The sequence below is a fragment of the Canis lupus genome, chromosome 19 (genome assembly GCF_003254725.2).
Source record: "Canis lupus dingo isolate Sandy chromosome 19, ASM325472v2, whole genome shotgun sequence".
Lineage (NCBI taxonomy): Eukaryota > Metazoa > Chordata > Mammalia > Carnivora > Canidae > Canis > Canis lupus.
This window is the reverse complement of record NC_064261.1, coordinates 52493986-52509183: the sequence shown is the minus strand read 5'-3', so window position 1 is coordinate 52509183 and position 15198 is coordinate 52493986. Positions and strand designations below refer to the sequence as shown.

General features: G+C 42.3%; 1 long non-coding RNA gene across 1 annotated transcript in view; it reads right to left on the bottom strand.

Annotated features, from left to right (window-relative positions):
• Window positions 1-380: 380 nt before the first annotated feature.
• The window catches only part of LOC112649605 (uncharacterized), a 44519-nt gene continuing 29701 nt past the window's right edge, over window positions 381-15198 (bottom strand). The window contains exons 2-3 of the long non-coding RNA XR_003129667.3: window positions 3398-3493; window positions 381-1291 (exon numbers count right to left, since the gene is read on the bottom strand). This is a non-coding gene — a long non-coding RNA (uncharacterized LOC112649605). The remainder of the gene's footprint in view (window positions 1292-3397; window positions 3494-15198) is intronic.

The window sequence follows — 15198 nt, the reverse complement described above, 5'->3', positions numbered from 1 at the left end:
TGTCCCTTAGCTCTTAAATTATTGTTTTACCTCATGTGTACATACGGCGCGTCTTCTCATTTAGAGTCTAAATGATTTGAGGCCAAGGACCGTGCCGCGCTCATGTCGCACCTGCTATCCCGACGCACCGCCTGCAGCAGGCCGCAGCACCGCCCCACGCGAGCCCCCAGGGCACCCTCCACTCATGCTGGTGGCCCGGCCTGGAGCTGCGCGGGCGGCCGTGGGTGGGCGCACAGGGAGCCCCTGGCGATTTGATGCAATCCAGGGAAGCCCTGGTGCACTGCAACCATTCTTGCCTTTGCTTCAGTGGCCTGAGGAAGGAAAAATCCCTCAACCTTAGTTAGACGCAGTGCAATTGCTTTGAACAAATGCTCTTTGGATTTGATCTGATTTGATTAAAGGATTTTATTTATTCATGAGAGATACAGAGACAAGGGCAAAGGGAGAAGCAGGGTCCATGCAGGACTCGATCCTAGGACCCCGGGGTCATGACCCCGGTGACGCTCAACCGCTGAGCCATCCCGGTGCCCCTGCTCTTTGGATTTTCAACTATGAAGAAGAGTCATGCATGTTTCCACATCTGGGGGTGAAATGCATGCATTCTTGAACCTACTAAAGACATGAATGTGCAGTGGCCAACCGGTCAAAGACATAGAAGTCTAAGAGGATGGCTCGAATTTAGAAAAGTCTTTTTTCCACGAAGGGAGGTGTAGGTGACTAGCTTCCACGTCACCGGGCCGGCCTCCCCGACCTCAAGATCGGCCTGGAGAAATTAGATTTAATAGAGACTCCGTGGACTAAGTATGGTCTCTGGGCGGAGAGGGGAACACAGAGGTTTCCAAGTAGGAGGGTTCTGTCCATTTTTCATCCATACCAGACGTTCTTTGGGGCTTCAGGAGTTTCAATTCATGAGCAGGAAATGAGATGCATCCTTTTATGGATCCATCACAATGTACAGCTTCTATTAAATACTATTAAGCACGTTCCCTTTGAACAGACCGCTGGTGTTCACGCTGGAAATACCCACCTGTAGCCACGGAGTCCAGCGATACCATCAACGGCCGTTGGTGTTCTAGGAATAAAGCCGTGTGTTCAAAGGAGGCCTTATGATTAGGAGAGTGTGCTAATCAAGGCTGCACATCCAGGAAGCTGAGAGAGGCGGGGCCCATCCGGGGAGACGGGTCTTGACTCCTTTGATTTTTGAAAGCTAATAACGTTGGCTCGGTTTGACGTCCCAGGGCTGGAAAGAGACTGGCCCATTAGCGATGCTGATTGGCTCTGGAAGAGGTTTCTGAAAAGAAAGAACTATGTAAAAATAAATCGAATCCTTCAACAAAACCTGATTCTCATAGGTCAGCTCTGGGGCTTGGAACACGGAACCCACCCGGTCGTTCTCCAGGCCCGTTGATTCTGGTTTTCTTTGTCCCTTTCCCACTTTCTCTCTCATCTTTTTTTTTTTTTTTAATTTTTTTCCTTTTGTAATACGCTTCTGTTAGAATAAGATTTTCATCTTCAAATGCTGCATTTGCAAGAAAACGTGGAATTTTCACCACACAAGGAGCTGATTTGCAGCCTGTGAACACACCCCAATGCAGGACACGCGGTGAGCTGTGCTCACATTCCACTCACAGGAATGGAGACTTGCCCGAGCCCAGGTCTTTGCAGACCTTCGGGCGGTACAGGGCCAGGTGACAGCAGAGAACGTGTCTCCAGGAGCCCTGGGATCTGCGAGGAGGGGACGGAGATGCTGGGACCTGAGCGACTCTGAAACATCCCTAATGAACCTTCTCGCTCTGCTGGCTCTGAGCCCCCTCCCGGGGCACCAGCACCGCGACTACAAAGCCATCGCGCTTGAAAGTGCGGCCACTCAGAGGAAGAAAGACAAAAGTCTGAGGCTGAAGGGAGATTCTGAATTAGTGATAAGCTGCTGCACGCCACATGCAGAGGCTTCTTTCAATTCTGGTGGAAAGTGTTTTATTAAACACACCATGCTCCTTTGCAGTGTCCTTCATTAATTTTGGGTGTTTTTTTTGTTGTTGTTGGTTTTTTTGGTTTTGTTTTTTTTTGTTGTTGTTGTTTTGTTTTTTTGTTTTTTTTGCTAATAGGGTTCCTGGAAATAGGCAGATGAGTTTTCTATTTACCCATCTGTTACGTAAACAGCTACTACAGCCTGGGAGGCAAACAGCAGGGTCATATTTGAAGAATCTTGTGATTTTTATATTGAATCCAGCAAACACTCATTGGGCCCATGCAGAGGCTGCAGAAGCTGCTTACAAAGGGCGTGAGCTGGAGGTAAGCTGGGGCCCGAGCCTATTAGGCCTGAGTGCAGTTGTATCTATTTTATCCTCGTTCTCTCTCTCTGTCTCTCTCTCTTTCTCACGCTTCCAATTTTATTTTGTTTCCTCTCTAGAGGTTCTTAGACAAAGAGAACATAATTAATTAATTGGATCAGTTCAGGATGAGAATGCATAAATTGACAATTTAGATTCATGTAACAAACCACCACCACCACCACCACCACCACCACCACCACCATCACGACCACCACCCCCCTCGACTCAATCACCATCACAACAATCTGACATTTCACTGGTTTTCCCTCTTTTGATAGTTGTGTCCAGGGTACTTGGGAACAGCCTTTTTCAAATGTAAATTTTCAACATGAGGAATGATTGATTTGGACCAACCTTGGTGGGGCGACCCATTCATGTAGTCGGGCGGGCGCTAGCACACAATGAGCCCCTCTGTGCAGGGGACAGCCCTAGAACTGGGGGCCGGGGGAGAGTTACCCACTGGAGATAATACACAGTAGCCAGTGTTCCTGCCCTTAGAGTTCAAGTGCCTGATGGTGGAGAATCACAGGCACGATACTTTATTATTCTTACAGCAAGTACACACATGTGTACACACACACACACACATACACACAGTTTCTATCTAGAAAAATAGATTGTTCTTGACAATTGAGTACCCTGTCTAATAAAAGTTGGCCAATTCTAAGTGAATTAAATATTCTGGAGCTTCAGTATCTAATATTACAGTATTAATAGACCATTTCATATCTCTCTCTCTCTCTCTCTCTCTCTCTCTCTCTGGTGATTCTGAGGTCTCTGGAAAACTTTGTGGCATTTATTGGCTGTGGGACCTGGGGTATGGTCTCATCCATAAAATAGGGATAATCATAGTATCTGCTTCATATGTATATTGTAGGCATTAAGCAGGATCATATAAAGACCGAGCGCGGTATTTGGTGCCATGTACGCAGTCAAGACATGTTGATGAATATAATCTTGTAAAATCGGTCATTAATAAAGAATTGGATTGTCAGAAGTAAAATGACATTAGCTTTTTGTTTGCTTTTAAAGACCTTTTGGCTTTGGAATCATTCGATACTTACCAAAACGTTGCAAGGTGTTTACGGTGCTTCCGTACATCCTCTCCCCAGGCTCCCGTACGGTTGGCCTCTGGCATCACTGCAGCAGGGCAGTCAAGACTAAGAAAGTGAAGTGGATCATTGTTATTGACTAAGCTCCAGGCTTTATTTAGCTTTTACCACAGACGCCCTTCTTCTGTACCCAGACTCTGTCCAGGGTCCCACCTCACATTCGGTTGTCCCTTCTCTTAAGTCTCTTCTGGTCTGCGACTTTCTCAGTGTTTCCTTCTTTTTCATGACTGACAGGTTGAATAATACTGGTCTTTTGAAGACCGTTCATTTTGTAGATGGTCCCCAACTTTGGCTTTATCTCAAGCTTTTTCTCATGATTAGACCAGGGTCACAGGTTTTGGGAAGAAGAACACAGTGGTGAAGCACCCTTGTCATCATGTCCTATCAGGAGGTGCGTGGTATCGGTATGATTCGGAGCTGGTGACATTAACACCGATCACCTCCTTAATGTAGTGTCCTTCGGCTTCTCCATCATCAAGTTACTATTTTGTCCTTTCAGTACTAGGAAGCTAGTCTTGAAATCCAGCCCAAATTTAAGAGGAGGATTAAACTCCACCTTCTGGGGCTTGTGTTTTATTTTGTCTTTTTTTTTTTTTTTTTTTTATTTGAGAGAGAGAGAGAGCACAAGCAGAGGGGAGAGGCAGAGGGAGAAGCTCCTTGCTTAGCAGGGAGCCTGATATGGGGCTCGATCCCAGGACCCTGAAATCATGACCTGAGCCGAAGGCAGATGCTTAACCGACTGAGCCAACTGGTTACCCCATTATTTTGCCTTTTGAAATTATCTTTGGAATTCTTTTCTAAGAAAGATTTGTCCTGGGATCCCTGGGTGGCGCAGCGGTTTGGCGCCTGCCTTTGGCCCAGGGCGCGATCCTGGAGACCCGGGATCGAATCCCACGTCGGGCTCCCGGTGCATGGAGCCTGCTTCTCCCTCTGCCTGTGTCTCTGCCTCTCTCTCTCTCTCTGTGTGACTATCATAAATAAATAAAAATTTAAAAAAAGAATGATTTTTCCCTTTTCCCCCTTTAAGTATTTCTTTATTCAATGATTTATTCGTAGCAGTACGGGCTTCATTATTGTGTGGAAGTTGCTTCAGTTTGGCCATTGAGAATTCACACAGCACTTATCACAAACTCTAAGGGTGTCTCTTGTGGCCTGGCTTCAGTAATTCTAGTAATTGAAACTGAACAGAAAGAAATTTTGAGCAAAATTCTATAAAGGAAAGTCCTAGCGAGGGCAGAGCCAGAAGGCTGCACAAACAGGTAGACATCATTAGGGGAGGGCATTTCATGGTGATGGTTAGGTACGTAACGAAGGTAATAAAAAGTGGGATATTTCATGTGGTGGAGAGTGGATTCTGCTTGGCTGCATCTAATCACTTTGGGAAGTGGCTTTGTGTCAGCTGATTACAAGTTTGTGTTTTAGACTATACTGCTTTGGAGATGACAAGTCTAAATGGATCAGAAATATGAACACAGTATATAATGTAAATTTTGATTTTACTATCACTCATTGTAATATAGTGAGAATCAATAAAGTTTTGATCTTGGGGACAACAAAGACACTAAACTATAACTTAGAGTTCTACATGTGAACCACTAAGAATAGGGAGCTAACCAAATGTGGAGGATAGGTCTTGTAAATAATACCGATATTTTAGTTTTTATGAGCAAGAAAAGGGGAAGACATGTAGACAGTTGGATGTTCATTGGCTGTGAAAATTACATTAAATACTGCCAGGGGGTGGGGATTCCTAGTGGCTCAGCAGTTTAGTGCCACCTTCGGCCCAGGGCATAGTCCTGGAGTCCCGGGATTGAGTCCCACATCGGGCTCCTGGCATGGAGCCTGCTTCTCCCTCTGCCCATGTCTCTGCCTCTTTCTCTCTCTCTCTCTCTCTCTGTGTGTCTCTCATGAATAAATAAATAAAATCTTAAAAAAAAATAAAAATAATAAATCAATACTACCGGGGGAGATGAAAGCCAGTTATCAGAATCGGCCTAATTTCCATATTGTAAACCATGACGTGATGGTGAATTTCCTAGTACCAGATCACAAAATTTGAGAATTAATCCATATAGAATACATACTTCCCGCCTTCATCTCACATGTCCCTTGCTGTTTTTGGAAGTCTTAATGTAGCCATGATTTTATTTATTTATTATTGAAGTATAATTGACCTGCAATGTTATACCAGTTCCAGTTCCACGTAGTGGTTGGATAATCCCATACACTCATCAGTGTTCACCACAGTCAGTGCTGGTACCGAGCTACAGTGTCACAAGATCATTGACTATGTTCCCTGTTCTGCAGCCATGTTTTCAATACCACTGGGAAGGTTCTTAAAATGTTAATGCTTGTAAAAGTGACTCAACAAGGGAGGCATTTAAGAACATGTGTACACTATTTCTGTGCTGTGTTAAGGTACTAAGGACATTCTTGCCTCAATTTTACCCGTGCTATGGCTCTACTTGGGTAGTGCTCTCTCATTCTGTCTCTCTCTTTCCCTCTCTCTCTCATTACCTGGTCCTTCTCATCATTCAGGACACAACTCAATCTTCACTTTTCTCTCCTTTCTCATAAAATGTTGCCTGGGCTCACTTTTAAATAGATTACCCTTCTGATTCCTTCTTAAGACAATTTTATTCTTGACCTTGGTGGCATTTCTCACAATTTTGTTAGATTATTAGACTGTAATCAATTCGGGTCAAGAATCTTGTCTAGTATTCATCACTGTATACAAAACACCTAACATGGAAACTGGCACCATATATTTATTGATAAATAAATGTGTGAATGAGATGGCACTAAAGTAAAGAATGCTTTTTGGTGCAATAAGATTATCTTTTCCTGATTTGAGGCTTTAAAACAGAACTGACATTCTTTGTTGGAGGAAATGCCAATAATCTTTAAATTGTTTTTATACTGATAAAGCTACTTATATAATTTCTATAAAGTGCTTGAGTAATTGTCTATTTTTTTAAGATTTTATTTATTTACTTGAGAGGGAGAAAGACCAAGTGAGACGGAAAGAGAATTTAAGGCAGACTCTCCACACTGAGCACAGAGCCTGACATGGGGCTCAATTCCATGACCCTGCAATCATGACCTGAGCTGAAACCAAGATCCAGATGCTTAACTGACTGAGCCACTCAGGCAAACCAGAATTCTCTATATATAGATTCAATCTGCCCCCAAATTTCTGTGAAAAGATCCCTCATTTCTCAAGAGAGGAAACCAAATGAGATCTCAAGAGGTTAAATAAATTAGCAGAACAACAAAATACTTGGGCGAGTCGTGAGGAAGTGGGCTCTGCCTTCTGGTTAAAATTTTAGCTGGCCTACAAAGGTCAGCTGGCATCTGGCTGACATGACTTGATAATGATGAGTCATCATGGTATCACCTCGTGATATGTAGGCCTGTGGTTTATTTTATCTCATCTGTGGTTTTAGTTTTGTCCCTAAATTCAGAGACACACTGCACAAGTTCATGTTAATGTCCATTAGAAACAAGCATTTGCCTTGGGGTGCCTGGGTGGCTCAGTCAGTTGAGTGTCTGACTCTTGGTTTCAGCTCAGGTTCTGATCTCAGGGTCATGGGATTGAGCCCTGCATCAGGCTCTGTGGTCAGCGGGGAGTCTGCTTGAGGATTCTCTCTCTCCCTCTCCCCTTGCCCTCCTCCCCTGTGTACAAGCTCTCTCTCTCTCTCTCTCTCTCTCAAATAAATGGATAAATCTTAAAACACAAAACAACACAAAAGGCACAGAAAAACTTCCCCAAATTACTTTCTATCATCCTTCCTTCTATGGTCCCAGAGCATGTCATAATTACTGCCATTAGAGATTAGTTTACTGTATTATAGCTCATGTTTGCATACATAATGGGATTCACAAACTTATTTTTATAAGACACAGGATTTTTTTTTTCCTTTCCTTTAAATTTATCTGAGCTCCTCTCACCGAGACCATGTAAAGTTCTATCTCACTCTTTGGTGGGAAATCCTCCTTGTCCATTATTGTGCAGAGGTCCCCCTGTCTGACATCTCTCAGAGGATGTAAAATAGGTGCTCTGGGCACTAGTTAGTCTCATCCTGTCTATGTCTCAGGCCACCTGACTGCTGCAGGGAGTAAAGCTCTATAATTCCCATGCTGTGGGGAAGCTGGGAGCTTCACATGACTGCAGCATCCAACCATTCACTCTGGGAGCACCATCTCCCTGGCATGCTGCCAAAGAGGAGACAGATCCCTAACCCCTCCTTGGAGCCTCTGCCCTCATGCACACACACTTCCCAGCTGCAGGAGACTTGCTTCCTCTTTTCTCTTGTTTTCTCAGAAGAACACCCCCTCTCAATTCCCCCTCTGGGATGCATACAACATCCCTTCGAGGAGTTTAGGCATTTACAAAAGGCAACAAGAAACATTGACTTCTGCTTCCTCTGTGTTCTGGCCTAGAAAAATCCCCAAAGCAATGAAGTAATAAGGAATTGAATTAGTGAGCTGTATCAAAGAGGGGACATAAGAATCTCAGGAGAACAAACACACGCTATGGTACTTTTAACACGCCATCTTACTCTGGATATCTTTTCCCCATTAGAATGTGAGCATCTTGATGGTACAAAATATGTCTTCTCTATTTTGATATTATAGCATCCAGCATAGTCTCTGACATAGTAGATCTTTATATGTTGTGCAAGGAAGGAAAGAAGGAAAGGATAGAGGGAGGGATGAAGGAAGAGAGGGAAGGGGAGAAAAAGGAAGGAGAGAAAAGGAGAGGGGTATAATTTTACATTTCAATGTGGCAAGCATGCATTGGACAAAGTATACCGAGTAAGTCGCTGCATATTCTTGGTCACATTAAAATGCATTAGCTCCTCAGGGCATCAAAAATTAGAAGATGAGACAAGCGTGTAAATATATACAAGTATATATATGCTGCATAATATATGCTGAGACCCAGCAGATGTTGAGACGTACTCTCCAAGATACCAGATATCTGCCCTATGCACGGCCTCAGGGCATCAAAAATTAGAAGATGAGACAAGCGTGTAAATATATACAAGTATATATATGCTGCATAAATATATACTGAGACCCAGCAGATGTTGAGACGTACTCTCCAAGATACCAGATACCAGCCTCACCGAGAGACTGTGCTGAGGCACACGTTCTTTGACCAATGTGACTGCCAACCTCCAGTCCCAGATAACTGCATTGATGGGGGCACCTGACCCCAAGGGGTTCAGCCAGCAAACTAAGATGTAGCTTTTGTGAAAAGATGAGCTGAGCCAATCAGATTCTCTCGTAGGAGCGAATTTGCAGCAGCAGGAGCCAAGGATGATAGGTCATTACAGGAAGAGTCTGGGCAGTTCTCCAGGCTCGGGTAGAAATTGAGGTCAGGAGGAGCAGAAATTAAGAAGAGGTAGAGGCTCTGTTATAGACAAAAAATTGAGTACATAAAGAATGAGGAAGCATTTCTATAGAGAATGGAAAGAAAAGCAGACATGCGGCTAGATGCCGGGAGTTTGTGAGAGCAACCTGGGGAGAAAGAGATGGAAAATGTGGCTCGGGATAATTGGTTGGTTCCTCTTGTCGTTTTTCAGTTCCAAAATATGTGTGCCCTCATTATCATCTCTCTTTTTTATGAAGGTAATGTGTGTGAGATGTTCTCTTCCTCAAAATGCAGATTCGAACTAAAACGCAAGTGATAAAGAGCAAATGGAACCAGTCAAGAAGCTTCCAGTCCCTCACCAGAAACAATGGCTGCAATCATCCTTACCAGGGGTCCTCAGCTCTGGCAACCTTAAAATGGACTTTACAATACACTGAGGTCTGGAAATTCTGCTGAGTTTAAAATGGGCAGACCTAAGGTGAGGTCCATTTAATTTAAATTCAATTAATTAACATATAGTGTATTATTAGTTTCAGAAGTAGAGTTTAGTGATTCATCAATCTTATATATCACCCAGTGGTCATCACATCATGTGCCCTCCTTAATGTCCATCACTCAGTTACCCCGACCCCCACACCCCTCCCCTTCAGCAACCCTCAATTTGTTTCCTATGATTAAAGAGTCTCTTTTGGTTTATCTCCCTCTGATTTTGTCTTGTTTTATTTTTCTCTCCCTTCCCCTATGGTCCTGTTTTGTTTCTTAAATTCCACATATGACTGAGATCTGATTGTCTTTCTCTGATTGACTAATTCCGCTTAGCATAATACCCTCTAATTCCATCCATGTCATCTCAAATGGCAAGATTTCATTTTCTCTTGTGGTACTCCATTGTATATATATATATATATAAACACCACATCTTCTTTTTCCTTTTTTTTTTAAAAAGATTTTATCTATTCATTCATGAGAGACACACAGAGAGAGGCAGAGACACAGGCAGAGGGAGAAGCAGGCTCCCCACAGACAGCCTGGCAGCAGGACTCGATCAGGGAACTCCAGGATCATGCCCCGAGACAAAGGCAGACGCCCAACCACTGAGCCACCCAGGCATCCATCCCCACGTCTTCTTTACCCATTCATCTATTGATGGGCACCTTGGCTCTTTCCATAGTTTGGCTACTGTGGACTTGGCTGCTATAAACATTGGGGTGCTGGTGCCCCTTTGGATCACTACATTTGTGTCTTTGGGGGGTAAATACCCGGTATTGCAGTTGCTAGGTCATAGGGTAGTTCTATTTTCAACTTTTTGAGGAACCCGCATACGTGGCAGCACCAGCTTCCGTTCCCACCAAGAGTTTAAGAGGGTTCCCCTTTCTCTGCATCATTACCAACATCTGTTGTTTCCTGACTTGTTAATCTTAGCCATTCTGACCCATATGAGGAGGTAAGTCATTGTGGTTTTTATTTGTATATCCCTGATGCTGAATGATGTGGAGCATCTTGTCATGTCATGTGTCTGTTGGCCATTTGCAGGTCTTCTTCGGCGAAATGTCTTTTCATGTCTTCTGCCTGTTTCTTGACTGGATTATTTGGTTATTTGTTGAGTTTCATAAATTCTTTATAGATTTTGGATACTAGCCCTTTCCAGATACCTACTTTTTTACAACATCATGGGGGATGCCTCCGCCTTGCTGGAGGTGAGAAGACCACAGTAACTACACCTTTGTGTTTGAAGGCAGCCTTGAGCATCGTTAACCTTTACAAAAGCTCAATTTTTAAAAATTTTCTGTGCTTGAAAAACTTACAGTCCCTGACTCTTTCTTCCAAGTTAAAAGATGTATCATGATGTGCATTGCTCTGGTGTTCATCACATGATTAGGTATCAATGGAACCCCAACTTGTGAACCACTGCTATTTCTAACCCATCTGCTGTATTCGGTATCCCCTTCCGTCTTCCTCCTTTCTTTTTAATTCATTGAGTGCCTACTATACTCCAGTAACCAAACTTGCAGCCTAGCTTGGGAGAGGATGACACATCTGCATGTATAAGTACTAGTCAAGGTAATAGATAATACACATTGCAAGAATGTTGGCACCTAATGTTCATTGTGCTGAAGTTGCAAAGTGGTATCTGGTGACATAGCTGATTTCAAGATGCCTTGGTTTGCTCACATGGTCTTTGATTTCTAGTTTTCTCTAAATCTCATTCCCTAAACTGCTGCTCTCTGACTTCAGCAATGCTCCGGTGACATATACAAAATGTTTTCCACTCTGAGATACTTCCCATATGCTTCTGTCACCAAAATATTTACCTAGAGTCATTGTCATTGAATAACAAAGGACAATAACATGCATTATCTGTTGTACCCAGTCCAAAAAGAAGGCATAGGTTAAAAATACCATACTTAGATGATAGGATATCCCTGGAAACAAGTAATAGTCATATCGAATCCTGATTCAATTTGGTAAATATTATCTGACTACTGGGAAATCATAAGACATATTGTAGCAACAGAGCAGCATGTCTCCTACAATAACCTTTTTATTTATTTAATCCAGCTCATTAATAAAGATCTTCTTTTCATTTTCTCGATGTACGAATACTCCAAAAACCACAGGCTCACATTTTGACAGCTAATTTTGCAGGATATAATTTTCCTGCTTAACCCAAGAGGAAAAAGAGACGGATGATTGAGATTAATCATTTGTAAAATTATAATTCTGTCACAGATAATAATTTGCAAGATCTTTCCCTTTTCTGAAATCCCCAGAATGCACCATAAATTGTCACACTTTGTAAGAGAATGTGTAACACATTAGGGGACTCCTAATAAAGCAAATCTGCTAGAAAAACAAACCAATTGCCTTATAATTGGCATGTTTCCCACGTGACTATCCCCCTGTGAAGGAACATTGTGCCTTGGGTGAAGAAGGGTTTACAAATTATTATTCAAGAGGTGGTTATACCTATCTCTTATTACCCTTAGAGCTGTAATATAGGGTATTTCTTTACCTCCTGTGAGCCTGTGAGAACATACAACTGTGTGCCCAGGAGGTGAATTGATCTCGTGTGGAAAAGTGAGCAAACTCAGAAACCTTTTAATTATTTTCAATAAAAATACTATCAAAATGAACCTATAAAAATATTGACTTTCTGAAAATGGCTACATGTGTGCAGGATGGACTGAGTTTCCTGTTTTACTGGCAGACCTCTGTGTAAACTTTGCTTTATTTTTTAAATCCATTTTATAGACATTTACTACTATTCCAACAACAAAGGTAAAAAAAACTTCAAGGACTTTATGTGAGGTTGTCAGACAATGCCTAGACTGTGTAAGACTGAATGGAAGGTGGGGCATGGATTTCTGTGGTTTCTTGGCCCACATTTAGCTAGATTGATTGGGGCAGAAGCTAATGAGATCGGGGTCATGGGTTCAATGCCTGTGTGGGCCAACTAGCTTTTCTCCGTTCACATCTGCAGACTACACTCAAATCCCATCAGCCCCAGGAATACATGCTGAGGGGTAGATACAGGCTAGAGAGGGTTTAAATGGGTCAAGACACTCCCATCCCTGATTCTCGTTAAAAAATAGCACCCAAAAGTCTGCTTTCTCCAAGAGTTGTCCACTCTTGTCAATCTCACAGCCTCCACTTTGGTTTGAGCTATTATCTCCTGCCAAGACTACTGAGTAGTTCCTGACCCCTCTCCCTGCTATATACATCCTTTGTCTCCCTCAGATTATTCTCAATAAAGCAGCGGAGCGATCCTGTCAAAATGAAAGTCACAATATGTCACTTTTATGCTCAAAACTCTCTTATAGCTTCCCATCCAACTCCAAGTTAGAGCCAAGAAGACCCTAGAAAATTTGTACTTGTCTCCTCCCTCATCTTTCCTCAACCCAGTGGGAGCCCTCTCCTCCCACTCTTGAAACACCTGGCATTCACTCCACAATAAGCTTAGTCTTTCACAACGTATAGGGCAATGTTTGTTTTCTGAGGCAGCACCTGGAAAAAGGAGGGGCAAAGGGCTGGCTTCCTTCTTAAAAATTGGAAGAAGGAGAAACAGAGAAGAAAACATAAATAGACCCCATTTGCTTTGTTTCTTTGACGGCAGTAAAAGCAAAACACAAATGAACATCTCAGATACCTCGGTAAATACAAATTGTCCCACTACACATAAAAAGTAATCTCCTGATTGCCACAAAGAAAGGAAGCAATTTCCTAACTTTTTTTATAAGGACCTAGTCCCAGGGAGACACTGGTGTAGGGTATAGCACCATTTAACGAAGGAGGTTTGCTTGGATCCTCAATGTTCAGTTTTCTCAGAATGTACAGAATTAGGATTCCCCAGAATTTCTGCAGAGAATCATACAAATCATGCCTGAGTATATATTGACAAAATTAATGAAGGAATTTTGTAACTAGTTTTATTTTACTTTTTAAGGATTTTATTTATTTATTAGAGGGAGAGAGAGAACACAAGTAGTAGCAAGAGGCTGAGGAAGAGGGAGAAGCAGACTCCCCTCTGAGCAAGAAGCCCAACTGGGGACTCCACCCCAGAACCCTGAGATCATGACCTGAGCTGTAGGCCGGTGCTTAACTTACTGAGCCACCCTGGTGCGCCCACATAATTAGTTTTAGTAGTTGATTCTCGAATTAAAAAAATAATAATTATTTACATGTACAGCTCATACAATATCTCATTCGAGCATATGGTACACATAAGGCATTTCATGCACTTAAAAACAACATAAGGGGCTTCTCTCATAAGGAAGGCAGTGTTCCGGGTGCTGGCGACAGATTAATGAACAAGTAGAGAATAGCGTTGTCTTCATGAGGCTTAGACTCTAGTAGTGGAGACTATAAAAGACATAATAAATCAGTACTTTATGTACTGCATCACAAGTTGGCAACTACTATGGATGAAAGGAAACATGGATTCAAGAGGGAAAAATCAAGAATGTGGGGGCCAGGGTGACACCGGGGGCAGGGTATGTGGCCAAACGTCATACATGTTACAGTAGAGTAAGAACATTACGATCCCATTCGGTAGAGCCAAGAGGTAAGCGGCATCCTGAGGGAGAGCTGACCCTAAGCCAGGGGGGTAGGTCGGAAGTCTAGCTTAAAAAATCCTATTAAAAAATCCTATTTATGTTCCCAATCATCCTTAGAGAATGAAATAGCATAATTTTGATCAGATGCCACATATAACACCTTCAGTCATACATAACACCTGCTTTAAAAGCTTGGTTCCTGGACGCCTGGAGGGCTCAGTGGTTGAGCGTCTGTCTTCAACTCCGGGCCTGATCCTGGGGCCCTGGGATTGGGTCCCACATCAGGCTCCCTGCGTGGAGCCTGCTTTTCCCTCTGCCTGTGTCTCTGCCTCTCTCTCTCTCTCTCTCATGAATAAATAAATAAATAAAAATTTAAAAATCTTTAAAAAAATAAAAATAAAAGCCTGATTCCATCTCAAGCACTCTGGGTCAGACCTAAAATCCACATGCTACAATTTTATGTTTGCCTACCCGAGATTTTTCTGCATGCCTCTCCCCAGCTATGCCTTCAGAAGAAGTAAGCCGTGATGCAGAGGCAGGTACTTAGATTCCATTGACACTTGCAGAATATCAGCTCATTCTCTCTGGTCATGTACTTTATATATATATATATATTTTTTTTTTTTTAAAGACAACCCAATAACGAGCAAATACAATGAATAAATATACGACAATATTTTATTAAGGTATGACATTTCAAGAAAGGTCTCTCTAGAATTTATTTACTTTGAACTTTTACATTTCCAGAAAGCATAGACTGCCAAGAGTATAGAATCCAATGGCATTTTGGTTGATTGGGATGAGCACAAATTCTAATTCTTTTGTAATAATATGATAAAAGATCCACCCAATATTGTCTACAATTCTGCTTAGAAATAGCTTCTAAAACAAGAATTCTCAGGAAGACTCTCTGGATTAATGATGCCTTTCCTTTCAGACTTACATTTAATAGACCACAGAGCTTCAGATATTTCTGTCTCTGAACTGTCTCTAATCAATAGGCGTTTAATATGCTGAGTGTTAGTGATATGTTAATAACGACCAAGACATCTGTTTAAATTCCACCACAATGAAATAATATGTGCAAGAACTAGCCCAGGACCAGGAAGTGTTGGCCTCTTCCTTTTCTCCTAGCAGGCACACAGGGATGATATAGACAATGTTATGACTGCCCCTAGAAATTGTATATTCAAAACCTATTTCAAGTTAAAATAAGGCAGTGAAAGTGAAAAATAGACAAAATAACAGAGACCAGTACCTACTAGGATGCCTATATGTTCACTTTCTTCCTCAAAAATAAAGACTGTCAAAGCAAGTAA